We start from the raw sequence: 20032 nt of genomic DNA, 5'->3' as shown, positions 1-20032 counted from the left end.
TATATATATATATATATATATATATATATATATATATATATATACACCACATCTTCTTTCTCCATTTATCAGTTGATGGACATTTGGATTACTTCCATAATTTGGCTATTGTTGATATGGATGCTATTACCATTGGGGTGCATGTGTCCATTCACATCAGCATTTTTGTATCCTGTGGGTAAATACCCAGTAGTGCAATTGCTGGGTGGTAGAGTAGTTCTATATTTAATTTTTTGAGGAACCTCCATACTGTTTCCCAGGGTAGCTGCACTGGTTTGCATTCCCACCAGCAGTGCTAAAGGGTTCCTTCCCCTTTCTCCGCATCCTCACCAACATCTTTTGTTTCCTGAGTTGTTAATTTTAGCCATTCTGAAAAGTGTGAGGTGGCATCTTATTGTGGCTTTGATTGTATTTCCTTGATGATGAGTGATGTTGAGGATCTTTTCAGGGTCTCTTAACCATTTGGATGTCTTCTTTGGAAAAGTGTCTATTCATGTCCTCTGTCCATTTTTTCACTGGATTATTTGTTTTTTGGGTGTTGAGCTTGATAAATTCTTCAAAGATTTTGGTTACTGACCCTTTATCCAATATGTCATTTGCAAATATCTTCTATCGGTTGCTTTTTAGTTTTGTTGATTGCTTCCTTTGCTGTGCAGGTTCTAGTAGTTCATTTTTGCTTTTGTTTCCCTTGCCTCCTGAGACATGTCTACTACAAAGTTGCTGCAACTGAGGTCAAAGAGATTGTTGCCTGTGTTCTCCTCTAGGGTTTTGATGGTTTCCTATCTCATATTCTGGTCTTTCATTTATTTGAATTTATTTTTGTGTATGGTATAAGTAAGTGGTCCAGTTCCGTTTTTCTGCATGTTGCTGTCCGGTTTTTCCAACACCATTTGCTGAAGAGACTTTTTTCCCCATTGGATATTCTTTCTGCCTTTGTATTTGTCACAGATTTGTTGGCCATATGTTTGTGGGTCCATTTCTGGGTTCCCTGTTCTGTTCCATTGATGTATGTGCCTGTTTTTGTGGCAGTACCACACCCCCTTGATGATTACAATTTTGTAATACAGCTTGAGGTCTGGAATTGCGATGCCTCCAGCTTTGGTTTCTTTTTCAAACTTACTTTGGTTATTCGGGGTCTTTTCTGGTTCCATACAAATTTTAGAATTGTTTCTTCTGGCTCTATAAAAGATGCTGATGTTATTTGGATAGGGATTGCATTGAATGTGTGGATTGCTTAGGGTAGAATTGACATTTTAACAATATTTGCTTTTCTAATCCATGAGCATGGAATGTGTTTCCATTTCTTTGTATCTTCTTCAATTTCTTTCATAAGTTTCCATAGTTTTTGGTGTACATATCTTTTTCATCTTTGATTAGGTTTATTCCTGGGTATCTTATGGTTTTTGGGCACTAGTAAATGGGGTTGATTCCTTGATTTCTCTTTCTCCTGGTTCATTATTGATATATGGAAATGCAACCAATTTCTGTATGTTGCTTTTATATCCTGCAACGTTGCTGAATTGATGTATCAGTTCTAGCAATTTTTTTTGGTGGAGTCTTTTGGGTTTTCCATGCCAAGTATCATGTAATCTGTGAAGAGCTTGACTTCTTCCTTGCCAATTGGTAATCATTTTATTTATTTATTTATTTATTTATTTATTTATTTATTTATTTTTGTTGTCTGGTTGCTGAAGCTAGGATTTACAGTACTTTGTTTAACACCAGTGGTGTTAGTGAACATTTCTGTCATATTCCTGATCTTAGGGGGAAAGCTCTCAGCTTTTCCCCATTGAAGATGATATTAGCTGTGGGTCTTTTATATATGGTCTTTATGATGTTGAAGTATGCTCCTTTTATCCCTACTTTTTTGAGGTTTTTTTTTTAATCAAGAAAGGATGCTGTATTTTGTCAAATACTTCTGCATTTATTAAGAGGATCATGTGATATTTATTTTATTAATGTGGTGTAGCTTGTTGATTGATTTGTGGATATTGTACCAGCTCTGTAGCCCAGGAATAAATCACACTTGATTGTGGTGAATTTCTTTTAATGTATTGTAGATATGATTTGCTAGTAGCTTGTTCAGAATTTTTGCATCCATGTTCATCAGGGAAATCAGTCTGTAGTTCTCCTTTTTAGTGAGGTCTTTGGTTTTGAAACTGAGATGGTGGCCTCATAGAATGAGTTTTGGTTTTCCTTCTATTTCTACTTTGGAACTATTTCAAAAGAATGGGCATTAATTCTTATTTAAATGTTTGGTAGAATTCCCTGGGGAAGCCATCCGGCTCTGGACTCTTGTTTGTTGGGAGATTTTTGATTACTGATTTAATTTCTTTACTGGTAATGGGTCCTTTCAAATTTTCTATTTCTTTCTGTTTCAGTTTTGATAGTTTATATGCATCTAGGAATTTATCCATTTCTTCCAGATTGCCCATTTTGTTGATGTATAATTGCTCATAACATTCTCTTATTATTGTTTGTATTTCTGTGGTGTTGGTTGTGATCTCTCCTCTTTCATTTGTGATTTCATTTATTTGGGTCCTTTCCCTTTTCTTTTTGAAAAGTCTGGCTAGGGGGTTATTGATTTTGTTCCTTCTTTCAAAGAATAAGCTACTAGTTTTGTTGATCTATTCTGCAAGGAGCAAAGGGGAAAAAAGTCCTTAACCTACAAGGGAAGACAGATCAGGTTTGTAGCAGATTTGTCCACAGAAACTTGGCAGGCCAGAAAGAAGTGTCAGGATATATTCAATGTGCTGAATGGGAAAAATATGCCGACCAGCCAGAATATTCTATCAAGCAAGACTGCCATTCAGAATAGACAGAGAGATAAAGTGTTTCCAAGACAAACAAAAACAGTCTGCTAGACAGTCCTGCAAGAAATTTTAAGAGGGACTCTTTGAGGGGAGAAAAAGCAAAAACAAAAAAAGACCTAAAGCAGCAAAGACCAAAAGTGACCAGAGAACATGACCAGAAACACCGACTCTACACGTAATACAATGGCACTAACTTCATATCTTTCAATAATCACTCATTGTGAACGGACTATATGATCCAGTCAAAAGATACAGGGTATCAGAATGGATAAAACACAAGATCCATCTATATGCCCCCTACAAGAGGCTCATTTTAGACCTAAAGGCATCTGCAGATTGAAAGTGAGGGGATGGAGAACCGTCTGTCACACTAATGTACGCCAAAAGAAAGGTGGAGTAGCCATACTTAGATCAGACAAACTAGATTTTAAAATAAAAACTGTAACAAGACATGAAGAAGGGCATCATATCACAATTAAGGGGGCTATCCATCAAGGCGATGTGAGAATTGTAAAGATTTATGTCCCCAGATTGGGAGCACCCAAATATATTGATCAGTAACAAATATAAAAAACTTATTAATAATAATGCAATAATAGTAGGGGCTTTTAACACTCTACTTATGGCAATGGACAGATCATCTAGGCAGAAAATCAACAAGAAAACAATGGCTTTCAATGACACAATGGACTGAATGGACTTAATAGATATATTCAAAACCTTTTATCCTAAAGTAGCAGAATACACATTCATCTCGAGTTCACATGGAATATTCTCCAGAATAGATCACATACTGGGTCACAAATCAGCCCTCAAAAGCACAAAATGATTAAGATCATACCATGCACATTTAATAGACCACAGATACTTGGAAGTTAAAGAACATCCTACAAAAGAATGAATAGGTTAACCAAGAAATTAAAGAAGAAAAAAAAGTACAAAAAAGCCAATGACTGTGAAAACATCACAGTCTAAAACTTTTGGGATGCAGCAAAGGTGGTCATAAGGGGGAAATGTGTAGCAATCCAGGTCTTCTTAAAGAAGGAAGAAATGTCTCAAATACGCAACCTAACCTTACACCTAAAGGAGCTGGAAAACGAAGAGCAAATAAAGCCCTGAAACAGCAGAAGAAGGGAAATGATAAAGATTAGAGCAGAAAGCAATAATACTGAAATCAGTCGTGTGTTTTTTTTAGAACAGAACACTGAATCACTCACTTTGTTCGGCATCTTAAAAAAATAAGAAAAATTTGGCTGGAGACTTTTCATGTCAGTAATTAGAGAACTGCCTCATTCTTCTCTTTCCCTCGGCTTTATTGAGATAATGACATCTAAAATTGGGTACACGTAAGTTGTTTAACATGTTGATTTGAAGCACTTACATATTGAAAAATGATTGCCATTGATAGTGTTGGCTACCCCCTTTATGACATCATAAAATTATCATTTTTTTTTTGTGGTGAGAACATTTAAGATCTACTCAATCAGCAACTTTCAAGTATACAATACAGTAGTACTAGCCCAAATCATTATGGTATACAGTGGATCCCTAGAGCTGATTTACCTTATAACTGGAAATTTGTACCCTTCGACCACTCTCTGCAGTTCTCTCACACTGCATCCCTTGGTAACTACCACTTTACTGTTTATGAGTTTCTTTCCCATTCTATTTAACATTTTTTTTCTTTTTTGGAAAGGATGCATTTTGTTGGTGTATCACAATGATAATTAAATCATATTTCCTATAGGACAACAGTTGTTTCCAATCTTTTTTTCTTGTTGCTGCAAACACTGATAAAATAAACATCCTAAAACATATCTTTGCCTTTGAGTTATTTATCTAAATTTTCTCCTTAACATCTATCAGTACATTTTAGAGTTTGTTTTTCACGAGGCCTTGTATATTTTTTTTAGATCTTTTCTATTAATTACAGTGACTTCTAATGCCTTTAGATACGGTATCTAATGCTTTTGGATATATGGTGTTATAATTTCTGGTTATTCCTGATATATAAGAAAGATAGATTTTTTGTGGTGCCTATTTGCTTTATATATGACTTTCTCATTAAATTCTTACTAAATAGAATACTGGCTTGTCTTGACTTTCCTAGGTAGAAAATTATGCGCAAGTGAAGCATATAGAGATTATTTGTGTCCAATTTTGACACTTCTTACTTTTTCCCTAGTCTTGTCACATTGTCCAGGACTTCTGAAACAATTTTAAATAATACTGATGATAGTGTGTATCTTTGTCTTGTGTTTACCTTGATGATAATGCCTAAATATATGACTGTAACTCTTTCCTTTCTAATCATTAACGAAATTACCCATTTCTCTGTGTCCTTGTTTATGTTGGATATATCAATCTTTTACATACTTGTCAGTTTCATAAATAAAAAACAATATTCCATTATTGTTTTAATTTGTACTACTCTGATCATACATAAGATTGAGTATGCTTTCATATGTTTATTCATATGTGCTTTCTGTGAATTGTGTACTTGTATTCTTTTGGGTTGTTTATAAATTTGATTTGTGGGAGTTCTTTATATGGAAATAGTTTTTTGTTTGCTGTGCACACATTGCAAATATTTTCTTCAAGGGTATCAGTTTAGGGTTTCTGGGCAGATAGAATAATTTATTCTAGCTAGCTGAAGATGGGAGGGGACTAATTAGCTTCTTTAGTTTCTGGGAGTACTAGCAAACCATCTTCAGTGAAGGCCAAATAGTCAGAAGTGATACAGCTAAGAAAAATGCCCACCTTCCTCTGAGCCCAGTCTTGTAGAAGCCCTACTGTTGGTTCAGTTTGAACAAAGCCAGGACCCAGTTTCAGAGGACCAGCTATGGGTACTGTAGAATATCAAATGCCTTAATAACTGCTGTTATCTTCAAATCTGCCTTCCCAAGTCTTCTATTGGTGCATCTGTTTGATGGAAACTAATCAGAAGTCTACATGCTAAAAGAAAGAAATGTTGGGAAATTCAGATTTTAGATTCAACCTGGCAAAGGTGAGGGCCCACAATATGGGGAACTATCAAAATGAAGGATGGTTACAGGTCTTTGGGCATCCACACATGGTAGTTTGTTATCACAGCCAGACTGCCATTTTGTGCAAAGCTTTCTTTTTTTTTTTTAAATCCTATAGAAATGTCAAATATTTCAAGCATTTTTATATTAATTATTTATTCAATAGATATTAATTGAGAGCCAATTATGTGCCAATCAGTGTGTTTTCTTAATGGAGATAAAATGGTGATTTTGACTTCCTGGAATTTTGAGTCTAGTAGGGCAGATAGACATTGAATTATTATTATTGAATTATCACAGCATTCTGAAGTGACCAGTTAGATCAGCTGAGAGTTTGCTAGTGAAGTGGTGCTTGATCTGAGATTTGAAAGATGATTAGGAGTTGATTCAGAAAGGTGTTGGAAGGGTGTTTTAGGCAGAGCAGATAATGAGGGGACAGAAGGACCCTTGGCAAGTGTGAGGATTTGAAAAAACATGGCTGTGATTGAGGTACAGAGAGTGAGGGAAAATATAGTTCTCAGTGAGGCTGGAAAGGTAGGTAGAGGCCAGACCATGAAGGATGTGGGGCCAAGATAAGCTTTCTGGTCTTTGTCTTAAGAGCACTGGGAAACCAAAGCCTCAGGCTTCAGTGTGGAAAATAGTTCGGAAGATTAAAGGTTACTTTGGGTGGACAAGGTAGAGGAGGCACTTGGAGTTGTTGATGGAATAGCCACCCAGAGGTCAGCTCAAAGAAGATCCTGACAAATGTTGGCTGAATGAATGAAGTAACTAAATACCCAACTTAATACTGATAGGTCTTTTTAAACAATAACAAAGCAAAAATAAAGCTATCTAGAAAGCATCTTATGGAATTTATTGAGGAAATCCAATACAGAGAATAAAGAAGCAATTTGTTATAGATTGGCAAGGCATAGGATCAAAAGTATTTCTGTTATGTGAAAATACTCAGTTATAATAAAGAGAGCATCCGTCTTTGCAACATCTAATTATTATGCTTAGTTCAGGCTATTCATTTTGATAATTTAATATGTTCATTGACTGGCTAATGAGATTTGCCAGTAATAACATGTAAGCAGTTTAGTAAAAATCTATTAATTTAGATCATCAGGTTATGTAGAAGCTTCCTTAAGGAAACGCTCAGTGCCTACCAAATATATAGTTAACTGTGCTGGTTAATAAGGTCATTTGTATAAAGGCAATAATCTGTCAGGCCTGGATTTTACTTGTTAATGAACTCTTGCTGAATATATTAAGAGATTTGGAATTTCTTAGGAACAGCAGTTCTTTAATTGAGAGTCAAAACCTGCTTGAGGTTCCAGAGAGGTCTTAAGCATGAACAGAGGCTAACTTGAAAGAACTAGAAAGCGCTTTCAGATTTTTTTTGAATTCTGGTGTGGCAGGACCTATTCGTATTCACTGAGATGGTCTAAGTAGGAGGATAAATGGGCAGAGAAGCCCTTAGAAGATCATGTTTGATGGTTGTAAAAAGAATTTAAAAAGTAGAATGGGGAAATCAGTGCCTAGCACAGTGGATGTTGTAGGGGTCCCAACTTTCGTCCATCTGAGGTTAGGTGTGGTCTGAGTGTTGCCTTAAGAAGGATGGAGAGGACTGAGGGTTCTTTCAAGTTTCGTATGCTCTAAAGGTCCAAAGGCCTTGGCCATTCTTCGAGTCAGGAGCCCATAGGCCCTTGGCTTTCCAGTACTCTGTACTTTTTCATGGGCAAGCCTGGATGTCATTTACTAAACTCATATTATCCACTAGACTTCCCAAGAGCATCATGTGCCCCAAGATCCTCCAAGACCACCATTATCATACCAGGAATCCAGGAATCTCATTTTGAGGTGGTAGTTTATATTGATTTACGGGAAAAAGGAACTATTAGCAATTGATGCACATGCTTCTTTAGGCAGGTTTGCTACAGTGAGGATCCACAGGGATATCTTATTCGTTGGTCTTAAGTCACTGGTAAGGAAATTGAGGCCTACTGGAGACCAAGTGACTTCCTTTAATTATAAAGCAGGTAGAAGGTAGAACACGAAATCAGTTTGTAACTTCTCTTTCCCTACTGAATGAAGAAGAAGGAAGGGCATGGGTTCTGCAGGGCGGTGACTCTGAGGATTTTTCAGGTTTCATTAGGTTGTTCTCTCTCATGCCAAGTTTCGTGAATCCTCCCATACCCAGCCACAGAAGAGTTCTCGGGGGCCAAACATGGAAATAGTCCTCTGTTCCTGAAAAATCACACTTCTGTGAAAGTGGCCTCAAAGGAAAAATAAAAAAGGACTTTTTAAAAAAGGAATTTTTGCCTTCGCAAAAGATATCGAAAACCAAGCCTAAAGGGAACACACTTATGTCTTAGGCGTCAGAAGGAAATTGAGTGATATAAACTGTAACCTTTCTGGTATATTCCTATAGCTCGCAATGCTTCTGATGTCCGTAAAAACAAATGACCTTGAGTCAAAAGCTACCATAAAAGCTACCAGCACATAAATGTACATTTACACACGGCACAGAAAATGCCTCACACAAATCCTGAAATCTCTCCTTTATCAGCCATGCAAACGGAGGCAAACTTCTACTCATATGTCCCAAAACAAACAAAAACGAAGTGTAGTTACCTGAATTATATTTGTATTTATTCTCTGCACTGCCATCCACAAAGTCTTAGAGGCAACTGGTAAGACACGGTGTCTATTGTAGTTGGAAAAATACCATGAACTCTTGTGAATTCTTCTTCTTCTCTTCTCCTCTTTCTCCTCCTTCTCTTCCTCCTTCTTCTCCTCTTCCTCCTTCTCCTCCTTCTCCTCCTTCACTTCTTCCCCGTCCTCCTCCTCATCTCTTTAAATTTTTTTTGCCTTCAAACTTTGCTTGTCCAAAGTAGCATCATCTTCCATCTCAAGTTCCCATTTCGTCCTTGTTTACTATTTTCTTCTGCCTCTTCAGTGATGGCTTCTTATTCCCTGTGAGTGGGTGCATCCTCCTTGGTAGAAGCAAGGTGCTGGGTGAGCACTCAAAGCAGACGCTTCCTGGGCTGTCAGCAACTCATGGATGAGTTGACCTTTATCGAGATAGTGATAAAGAGGAGACACAGCCGGGGTTCTGGAAAATTTGATTTATCTACATTGATCATAGTCATATCAATGAAAGAGCAATCTATCTTTATTATTCAAGATTCCCTTAATCCACTGGGTTCTCACATATCGATTTTCCCCAGATCTTTTCCCCCAGTTTAGCTAGTTAGAACTCATGCTTTGTTCTTATTTCTATTCACTTCATTTACATAATAATATCATTAAGGGGAGAGCATAAACCGTAAGCAGAGCAGTGGAAAAAGGGACCCTGTTCATCCAAGCTTACTAGTGTTCATAAATGTCTGTTTCTTCTGTCCTTCCAGATACCTTGGAAAGTGCCCTTCTCAGTTTACTTTAGGTTGGGCTGGGCCATGTGATTAATCATTGCAAAAGGGTTATGAGTGGTGATGATGTGAATCACTATTGGGCCAAGGCATTGATTTGTCAAAGCAAGGGTCTCTGTCTCGCTCGGCCATGTTGACCATGGAGACAAAGGATAAAAGCAGCCTATTGCTCACCTGCTGTAGGGAAGACAGAACCTTGGAAATTCACCTGGACCAAAGGCTCACTTCATATGAGACATAAGCCTTCATTACCTTACACCACTGAGACTGTGAGACTTACTCCTGGCGGATAACTTTGCCTATTTTTGCCACTACACTGGAGCGTCTGCCCTAATTAATTAAACTTAGCATGGTGTTCTTGTCTCCCCTAGTGCTCAAGGTCACAGGAGTATAAACCCTCTGCATATAGCCTATTTCTCTATCTTGTTTGTGTCCCCAGTGCCCTGTTGAATGGCACATATTTTCTAGAAATAATCAACAACACATTATATTTCTACTAAATAAACATGAACCAAAAAATTCATTATAACTTTTGGCCTATAAAACCTGTTACTGCATATTAAAAACTCATTTCATAAACTCATGTATTTTTTTCCTTCTGTGCAATAGATTTCTCTTTTAATCAAAATTACCTACTCACCCCTAAAATTATCACTTCCTCCAGATATATGAGAAACTATTTTGTCAGCTGTATTTCTAAGCTATAGTGATGGGTTAGTAATTTTATTTATGTTTCTTTCTTGTAATACTCTGTGGATATGAGCAGCAGATTATAGATAAGAGTTCTTTTCAGCAGGCTGAGAAGCCCAATTTTTGCCATCCGCAGCCTGGAGACCCAGGAAAGCTAGTTGTGTCATCATTTCAAAGGCCTGGGAATGGGGTGGGGGGTTGATAGTGTGAATCCCACTCGAGGTCTGGAGAAGATGGGGTGATCTGTCCCAGGTTAGTCAGTGAGGCACAGGGGGAAAAGGTGAATTCCTTCTCTTTCTGCCTTCTGGTCTCTTCAGGCCCTCAAAGGATAATGCCCACCATTAGAAGATTTTAGTGAGTCCACCCATTCCAATGGCAATTTCATCTGGAAACACCCTTGCAGACACACCCAGAAGTCATGTTTAATCTGGACACCGTGTGGCTGGGCAGTTAACTGCCATACCATATTATTTTTAGGATAAACCCAGCAGTTATGTTGAGATAGTTCTTGTTATTATGTATTATCCCTCATAGAACTAGAGATGGAGATCTAGATAGAAAAGGAAACAAGTTTCAGGAAAATGCTATTATTTGGCCAGTGTCCCACAGTTACAAAGCATGGGCTTGAATATGGGATTTTGATCTCTAAATCCTTTTTTCTTCTTCCCTCTTGACAAACCTGAATGCCATCAAGGTAGTTGAACTAGTGTCCTTACCAGAGTTCACTGATAATTATAAATTTGTAAACATCTTCAGGTTTTGAGGAGGTCAAGATGATTATATTTTTCCTTCTTGATGCCCAAATACGTACTTCATTTGTAGCGTAATCCACAGTGCAGTCTTTACACTGAGTAGCTCTAGGTTTCTTTTTTCTCTCTTCATTTTTATTCATCCTTATGGGCAAAATCCAGTGTTAATCTTTCTCCCTTAGTGTCCTCTGTTGAGAAGTGTTTTCACTGTGGGGCATCTCTCACTACTTTACAGGCAAGTTGTTTTCTCAGTAGTGAGCACACTGGCTAGCGGATATGTCAAGTGGATTTTATCTTCTTTGGGTATTTGAAGTTCTAGTAAAAGGACCAACTACCTAGAGGCATCACTCTGGTAGGATTCTGTCCTGCTCTTAGAAGAATGAGACGCATCTGAAGGCACCTTGACTGGGTTCCTCGTGAAAAGACTCTTAAAATATTAAAGGTTTAAAAAATTTAAGTTTCTTTTTGAAGTAATTAAAGTTGTAATTTAGCAGAGCATGTATGTCTAGGTTAAACAATTTTTTTTTGATGACAGTAGTTTAAGTAAGTTTATTGTCCTCTCTCCATCTTGTTCTCACTTCTAGTCACCAGAGGCAGCTTACTTATTTGTTTCTGTTTTGAGTTCTTCTGGTTATTACCTCCATAATTCTAAATAATATACTGCTTTTATTCTATTTCGATTTAATGAACATTAGAGAATGGCCACAGACCTTACCTACATTCTGAAAATGAGAATTTACCTCCTTTGTCCAACTCCTACCTCTGTGTCTCTTCTCCTATTGTTTTCTAAATTTTAATATTTTTAATTTAATTTTTTTGGATAATGGAGATGTTCTGTGTATAGATACTTAGCCATCAAATTTGATTAAATGATACACTTAAGATTTGACCATCTCATAATATATAAATTATATCACAAAAATAGTACTTTTGAAATGCATGTGAAATGCAGTACTTTAGAACAATTTTTTATGGGAGTGTAATTAACACACAGTGTTGTCTTACCTTCAGGTGTACAATATAATTCAGATTCAACAACCTGAATATTATTCAGTGCTCATCATGATAAGTATATTCTTAATCCCCTTTATCTATTTCACCCATCCCCCCACCACCCTTCCTTCTGGCAACTACCAGTTTGTTCTCTATATTTTTGAGTCTGGTCTTTTTGTTTGTTTCTCTCTCTCTCTCTCTCTCTCTCTCTCTCTTTCTCTTTTTTCTTTTGTTTCATAAATTCCACATATGGGCGAAATCCTCTGCTACTTGTCTTTCTCTGTCTGATTTATTTCACTTAGCATTTACCTTCTGGGTCCATCCATGTTGCAAATGGCAAGATCTCCTTCTTTCTTATGGCTGTGTAATATTCTGTCATTATCCATATATTTTGTATCATATTTAGCCATTCATCTATATTATTTAAAAATTAATATAATATTAAAAATTAATGTATTTTAAAAAGTTCATTTTCTAACTTCCAGTTGTATCCATACAAAATATTTTGAATATTTATGTATTTGAGTGTGTGTATGTATACACACACTGTATTTTTTTGTGTATATATGTATATACACACACACACAGCATCCACTTTTTTGCATTAGTTTTTATTTTTATTTATTTATTTTTTAATGACTACAATTGTTGTCAAATTGGCTTACATACAGCACTCAGTACTCATCCCTCCTCAGTGCCCTCCTCTGTGCCTGTTACTCATTTTCCTTCAGCTTCACCCCCATCCACCCTAAGTTTCTCAAGATCCACATATGAGTGAAAACATATGATATGTGTCCTTCTCTGACTTATTTCACTCAGCATAATACCTTCCTGTTCCATCCACACTGCTGCAAATGGCATGATTTCATTCTTTCTCATACTTTGCATCCGTTTTGAACAGTCTCCTTTGAGTCCTTGCTCTGCAACATATATGTTTTAGAACTGTTAACTTTTCTTACTGCTCTGTCACTCACCTTCTAAAGGCTATACCTCTGCTATTACATTTTCCAAGTTGAAAACATTTACAATTTATTTTGTAACCATAATTAATCTTATTAATTTCTGTAGGTTAATTCTTGTTCTGAAACCCAGTAAAGATCATTGTGCCTTAGTAATGTAAGTTACCATTTCCTTGTCTGTTGGTCTAATGCCCACATGGCACTTGAAGAAGGTAACATCAAGGCCAAATGGAGTATCTTCTCTTATACTTAAGCAATTTCTCATAATTATGCACATTTTAGTTTGCTACACTTTGGAGTCATGAACTCTTCTATATAGTTTTTATTTTCTTAGGATTTTTTTTCTGATTTGTTTTCATCAAGATTTTCTTTTCATTTTTGATATTTTGCAGTTTGAATATGTCTAGGTGTAATTTTTTCTGGTATTTATCCTGCTGTATCTGTAGATTGGTGTCTGTAATTAATTTTGGAAAATTCTTAGCCATTACTACTTCAAACTTTTAAAAAAAAAATTTTTTTTAACAGAGAGCGAGCGAGTGAGCAAGCAGGGGAGAGGCAGAGAGAGATACAGAATCTGAAGCTGTGCTGACAGCTCAGGGCCTGACATGGGGCTCGACTCCACGGATCTTAAGATCGTGACCTGAGCCGAAGTGAGACGTTTAACCTACTGAGTCACCAGATGTCCCTTCAAACATCTTTTCTATTCTTTTCCTTCTGGAACTTTTTTTTTTTTAAATAGAGAACGTTTGGGCATGAGTACGAGCAGGGGAGAGCCAGAGGGAGAGGGAGAGAGAGGAAGAACCTCAAGCAGGATCCGCACTAGCACAGAACCCAACAAAGGGCTTGATCCCATGACCCTGGGATCATGACCTGAGCCGAAATCAAGAGTCAGAAGCTCAACCGAATGAGCTACTCAGATGTCCCGGGAATTCTTATTATGCATATATTATATCTTTTGTAATTATACCACAGTTCTGGGATATTCTGTTTCATCTCTTTATTCTTATTTGCCTTTGCATTTTTGGTAGTTTCCACAGACATATCTTCAAGTACCCTGATTTTTTTCCTTAGCTTTGTCCAGTCTACTAATGAACTGAATCAAAGACATTTTTTCTTACTGTTAACAGTATTTTTAATTCTAGCATTTCCTTTTGATTGTTTCTTAGTGTCCATCCATCTTTTTACATTACTCATCTGTTCTTGCATGTTGTCCGCTTTTTCACTAGAGCCATTAGCACATTATTTATAGTTATTTTAAATTCACTGTCAATTCCAAAATATCTGCCATGTCTGATTCTGATGCGCAGTGTCTCTTCAAGACTTTTTGTTTTATGTTTATTTCCTTTTAGCATGCTTTGTAATTTTTCATTGAAGGCCAGGCATGATATAATGGGTAAAAGAATTGAGAACAGACTCCGTTAGTGGGATGTTTCATATTTATCTGGCTAGGAGTTAGGCTGTGTTTACTGTTGGCTCTGATGCAGTATCAGAGTCAAAAATTTCCTCTGGCCTCCTGATTTTTGTCTCCCTTGTTATCTTTGGTTTTTCCTGGGGATTCCATAGTGCGATGGTTAATTTTATGTGTCAGCTTGACTTGGACAGAGTGCTCAAATATTTGGTTAAACATTATTTCTGGGTGTGTCCGTGAGAGTGTTTTCACATGAGATTAACATTGAATCTGTAGACTGAGTAAAGAAGATGGCCCTCCCCAAAGTTGGGTGGGCCTCACCCAATACCCTGAAGGCCTGAATAGAATAATAGGTTGAGTAAGAAAGAATTCTTTTTTTTTAAAGAATTTTTTTAATGTTTTATTTATTTTTGATACAGAGAGAGACAGAGCATGAGAGGGGGAGGGGTAGAGCGAGAGGGAGACACAGATTCAGAAGCAGGTTCCAGGCTCTGAGCTGTCAGCACAGAGCTTGATGCAGGGCTTGAACCCATAAGTGTGAGATCAAGACTTGAGCCAAAGTTGGAGTCTTAACCAAATGAGCCACCCAGGCGCCCTGAGTATGAAAGAATTTTTTTTTTTCTGCTTAACTGTCTTTGAGTTGGGACACCCATCTTCTCTTGCCTTTCACTAAGACTAAAGACTTTATACCATCAACTTATTGAATCTGCTTTCTTTGCCCTAGAACTCTGTTGGAATCCTTGTTGGGCTGATGGGCTGATGACCATGCCTCATTTTTTGCATTGTTGTTGTGCTGTTCGTTTTGTAGGTTTATGATATTATTTCATCAGAGTCTTTGTTGCAAAGCGGATGTTTACTCTGTCCCCTTGAATCCAGAATTTTGGTTATTTAAAATTTGTCTTATTTATCTAAATGAGATGTCAGTAATTCTTTTAAAAATTCAAGCAATACACAATCAGAACAAAAAGTTAATATCTGCTTTTATCCCTTACCCATTTATCCTTTATTTCCTTCTTAGCAGCTGAACTTTGGACATAGAGCCCCCTTTTCCCACCCACTGCTTCTCATATTTAACTATTGCAAATAGTTTGGTGGATAGCTTCATGGACTTTTTTTCAGTGCATTTTGAATCAAATATAAAGGTTTGTTTCATTTTATAATAAATGAGATTATAATCCATATATTGTTTATGTAGCTGAATTTTTGGGAAGACTGGTAAATAATATGTTTTAAATATATAGTCATAATTAGATAAAAATTTCCCCTAAATTACTTGATATAAATTTGGTTTTTATTTTTTCCTTCGAGATAGCTATATTGGATGTCATATGTCTGATATCATTTCATAATTATCTGATAATCATTTTGTAATTGAGGATCTACTTACTTTTAATTAAATTATCCCACTTAAGTATTTTTCTCTTTCACAGTGAATTCTATAAAGATAGAAATTCTAGGCCACTTAACATCAAGGCATTTCAGCTTTTATTATCCTTGTTTTATAAAAGAGGAAACCGAAGCTCAGAAATATTGTGATTTTCCAAGGTCACATGGGTAATAAGCAGGCCTGGAGCAGAGCTCCTGGGTTTCCTGACTAGTGATATGTGGTCTTTTAAGCCAGGTCATACTTCGCAGATGGTTGACAGTTCTACCTCCCTCCAGAGGAAACTTAAACTATGGATATGTGTGCAATATTCTTTAACCTTGAATAAACTAAATCTCATGTAAGTAATAAGTACGAAGAAATTTGTGGGAAATATAACCATTAGCTCTAGGCATATACACAGTTAAAATTTCTCAACGCGTAAGAAGCAAAGATAGTCTGGCCCATGTGTGTAAAGGACAGCTTGCCCACGTCTCTCTTTCCTCCCAGCCCAGGCTGTCAAATAGTTAGCCAGTCCCGTTTCTAAACTTTATTATGCTTTTGACTCTGCATTATGTTTTGTTTACATGTCCGCCTCCCCTCTTGGTATTTTACTCCTTGATTATTTGAGGAACTTTGGGCACCTTGTCTTTTCATGCCTGACCCCCAGCACCTGAGGCAGTCCATGTCTCACTAAATGTTTCTTGAATGAATTACACTTTCTATTATGGATGCTAAGTTCATTAGGTGTGACTCCTCAGGGTAGCTAACTGCAGGCTGTGACAAATATTAAATTTTATGAGTAATACTGTAGGGAGGAGATTCTAAGTAGTTTTCATGACAATTATGAGATAGGACAGTGTAAAGCAAGCTTGGAAAGAAGGTCACATTTTTTTTTTCCAGATCTCTGAATTTGTGGGCTGAAGACACCACAGTTTAAGAATTTGTGTAGAGAATAAGCACACATCCAATGAAAATATTTGACTACGTTATGAGGTAAGTGTATTTTTAATATCCCTTGCTAAGTAGATAACCTTTACCTTTTGTTCATTTATTTTAAGGCATGTGTCAGGCTCAGGGTCTTCAATGAGCTAAAGTATCTAGCTAGAATGTAACAATTTGGTTTCACTTTTATTTATTTACAGTAACCTGTTTAAGATAAATAAGAGTTTTCCATCTATGGTCTTAGCATAAATTTTCCTTTAATGGTAAGTTAACTTATGTTTTCATGTGGGCCAAGTTAGAGAAGAGAAGTAAATGACAGCACAGGAGGGACATGGGCTGGACAATAACTATGGCCGTCGTATTTGAATGTGTAACATTTGAGGCACACGGGGGTTTAGCACAAGCTTAGACTGGCTTCTGATTCTCCAGCACATTTGCAAAGACCAGATTTGTACAGCTGCGGAGTCCGAATCAGTAGGTGTGGCCCGCTCCTCAGTGTGTTATGGTGGAGATCCACCAGATGAAGGGAAGGTAGAGGCCTGTTGAGAGCCCTGTACAGCTTTAGGAAGACCAGGGCTGTGAGGCACAAGCCCGAGTCTGAACCAGAAGGCCATTAACAGCGGGCTTTTTGCGAGTCCGTTTGCTCACCTGCCGTCAACTCTTCCATGGACTTCGGTTGGGTTTCCACCCATCCCGTGTTACTCTTCCACTGTAGCTCATATTCATACTCAGTATTGACCTTCCCCGGGAGACATTTGTCAATATTTAACTTACTTGATGTGTCATTAGCTTTCAGTGTGTATTGTATCTCCACTGTTCCTTGTACTTTTTTTGCCTTGGCTTCCATGATTCTCTCTCTCCTGGTTGGCCTTTTAAGTCATATAATTTCAGGAAGGCGGCCGAAGAGATAGAGGCCAGCTTTGCAGGCTGATTGCCATCTGTGAAGTCGCTAAATGTTGAGTTTCCTTAAAGCTGTTCATAGATTCTCTTTGTCTCCCTCTGGACCCTTGCCCCAGGCAGTCTAATTCACATTCAAGGCTCATTTCTCACCTGTGTGCAGAGGGTTTGCAAGTGAGCGGTTCTAGTTGTGCCCCTTCCTTAGTCTCCAGACTCATGTCCCTAATTGTCCTCTTGACAGCGTCACCTTACAGACACCTGCAAGTCATGTCCACATCAACTTTTGAGTTGTCCTCCTCCCCGGTCCCTGAGTCCTTCCTCAAACCTAGTCCTTCTGTCCTATTTTCTTTCTTACTAACTGTTGTCATTCTATACATTACCAAGGCCAGAGATCTAGAGTTACCCTAACACCTCCTAGTTTTCTTACATCTATATTCATTTCATCCCTAAGTTTTGTTAGTTAAATATTTACCACTTAAACATTTCCCACAGATATCCCTCTCTCTGGATCATTATTACTGCCGTGGTCCTGTCTAAGCTACCATTTTCTTTCCTCAGCCATTTTAATGACTTCTTTGTGGCCTTCTCCCCACTTTTCTCCTCTCTGTATTTCCTTTCCCCCATTCTATTGTTCACATTGTAGTGAGAATATTTATTTCACATATTAAAATCCCATTTCCTTGCTTGGAAATCTTTTGATGACTTTCCATTGCTCTTAAGATAAAGATCCACACCGTTAATGTGAACTGGAAGACCCTGCATGATCAGACCCAACCCTTCCCAATAAGGCCTGATCCCACTCCCCACTTCTTCCTGCTTGCTCACTAAACTCCCCTAATTCTTCTTCCTCGATGTGTGCTGTTCCTTCTGCCTGAGGGGCTGCATCTCATTTCACCCCCATCCTTCTGCATTTGCCCACTTTTCACAAGTTCCTGTGTCCACAAAAGGAGCACTGTCTCACAGAGACTTGACCTTTCCTCCCTGACTCCAGCACCTCCTGCGATGAGCTAACGGGCCACCTATACCTTCCTTCCCTTGATGGCACTTCATCGCGGTAATCATTTCACTTCTGTTTGTACTTATTAGTTGAGGCCTATCTCCTGTGCTATGTTCCCTGAGAAGTACCTACTGTTGTTCACTTGCGTCCTCACTTTTTAGGAAAATACTCAGCATAGTACTTAACAAATACATCTGGAATCAAGGAAGAACAAAGAAAGACAGTGTAGTTGGGTGTTGGGAGAAGGGGAAGGTAGTGGTTATGAACACGCAAAGGGCAAATGATCTTGTTTTCTTCACTATTTAGTTCTGGTTCCTCTTGGTGAGAATGTGCACCTTCTCTGTCTACTGAATTAGAACTGGAGGTATTAGAGACAGTGAGATTAAGAGAATATGAGAGGGAGAATATGCAATAGTATTGCTTCTTCGAATATTTCTGTTCCCTCTTTTGTATATCTCTTCATGAGCTAGGTTTTGGCGTGTAAGTATACTTATAGGAAATGACTAAATTGTGAGAACTGAAATATAAAAGCTTTGCTTAATAAAAAATATTTTCATTGGTTGGGAAAATTTTCCTAGGGTGGGATTTCTAGGTTGTCCATTTCTATATTCACTTGAATAGTTTGTGATGGTATCAACTAGATCTTTTGTAAAGTATTTGCCAAAAAGTGAATCTCTGTTCATTTAAAAATCATCCATTTGTGTGCAGGGAAAATTGCCTGTCATGGTTTGAAAGGATTATTTATGGTTTCTAAACATTCATCTTTCCCAGCTCAGCTCATATACTGCCTTTACAAAATGGAAATCTAATTCCATTAGAATGTTCTATTGTCCAATATATTCACCTTGTTATAACATGATTACATTCAGTTGCTCTGCTTGCCATATTAGAAAATGACAAACTGTATCAACTAGTTTTTAACTTTTTACTCTAATATTTACTGGTGACTATGACTAATGCTATTGATGATCACCTCAAGAGATAATCACTAGGAATAGTAATGTTTTGCATTGACCCAAGAAAAAACAGTTCATGGTTATATAGAAAAGAGTAATAACGGAAAATGATTATAAATATACTCTCCAAGGATAAAGCCTTGAAAAATGGAAAAAAGAAGGGTAGAGTTTAAATGACAGACTTCTTTTTGTATTTGAATCTTAGAAATAGTTTTTTTTGCTTATACTGAATTTTATTAAGTTTGATGTTAAACATATGACATAAAAAGGACATTGTATGAATAGGATTTTTTTTTGTAACTAAAAGTTCTGGAATTCCTTAATTCTTGATGTGTGTTTCTGTATTAACATGGTGCTGGTCAGGAGTGAGGGACAGACTGAAATGTGACAAAATGGTCTCAACCGTGCCTTGTACCTGAGAAATTGTGATACAGAGATGTATTGATTCTGAATGGTGCCTGTCAAATTTCAGAAATTGGCTCTGTCATACTGTTTGGCCAAATGCTTGTTTTCTAGGAGGAGACACCATCTGCTTTAGGCATTACTCACACTGAAGGGTACATGAACAGTAATTAAGAGGAAATACAGCATAGGTTGTTAACAAAATAAGCTTTGGAAGAATTTGACACTGTGCATGAACATATAATTAGGAAGGACACTCAGATGCAGAAGTTTAAAGGGAAATGCATATACATTAGGTATTCAAATCCAAATTTATTTTTAAAGACCAATTTGTATTTTTTTTAGGCAAGAGCAGTCTGTAGGATTTTAAACATCTATGTCTTCCTTTCTTTTTGTCCTCTCCCACAACTGAGAGTAATGA

General features: G+C 37.2%; 1 long non-coding RNA gene across 4 annotated transcripts in view; it reads left to right on the top strand.

Annotated features, from left to right (window-relative positions):
- Nucleotides 1-20032, top strand: part of LOC115294396 — a 117454-nt gene that overhangs the window by 41949 nt on the left and 55473 nt on the right. For all 4 annotated transcript variants that reach the window (XR_003909869.1, XR_003909868.1, XR_003909867.1 and 1 more), the window contains exon 4: nt 16318-16410. This is a non-coding gene — a long non-coding RNA (uncharacterized LOC115294396). The remainder of the gene's footprint in view (nt 1-16317; nt 16411-20032) is intronic.

Source organism: Suricata suricatta, chromosome 6 (assembly GCF_006229205.1).
Source record: "Suricata suricatta isolate VVHF042 chromosome 6, meerkat_22Aug2017_6uvM2_HiC, whole genome shotgun sequence".
NCBI lineage: Eukaryota > Metazoa > Chordata > Mammalia > Carnivora > Herpestidae > Suricata > Suricata suricatta.
The sequence above is the reverse complement of the archived record's forward strand: the minus strand, read 5'-3'. Positions and strand labels throughout refer to the sequence as shown.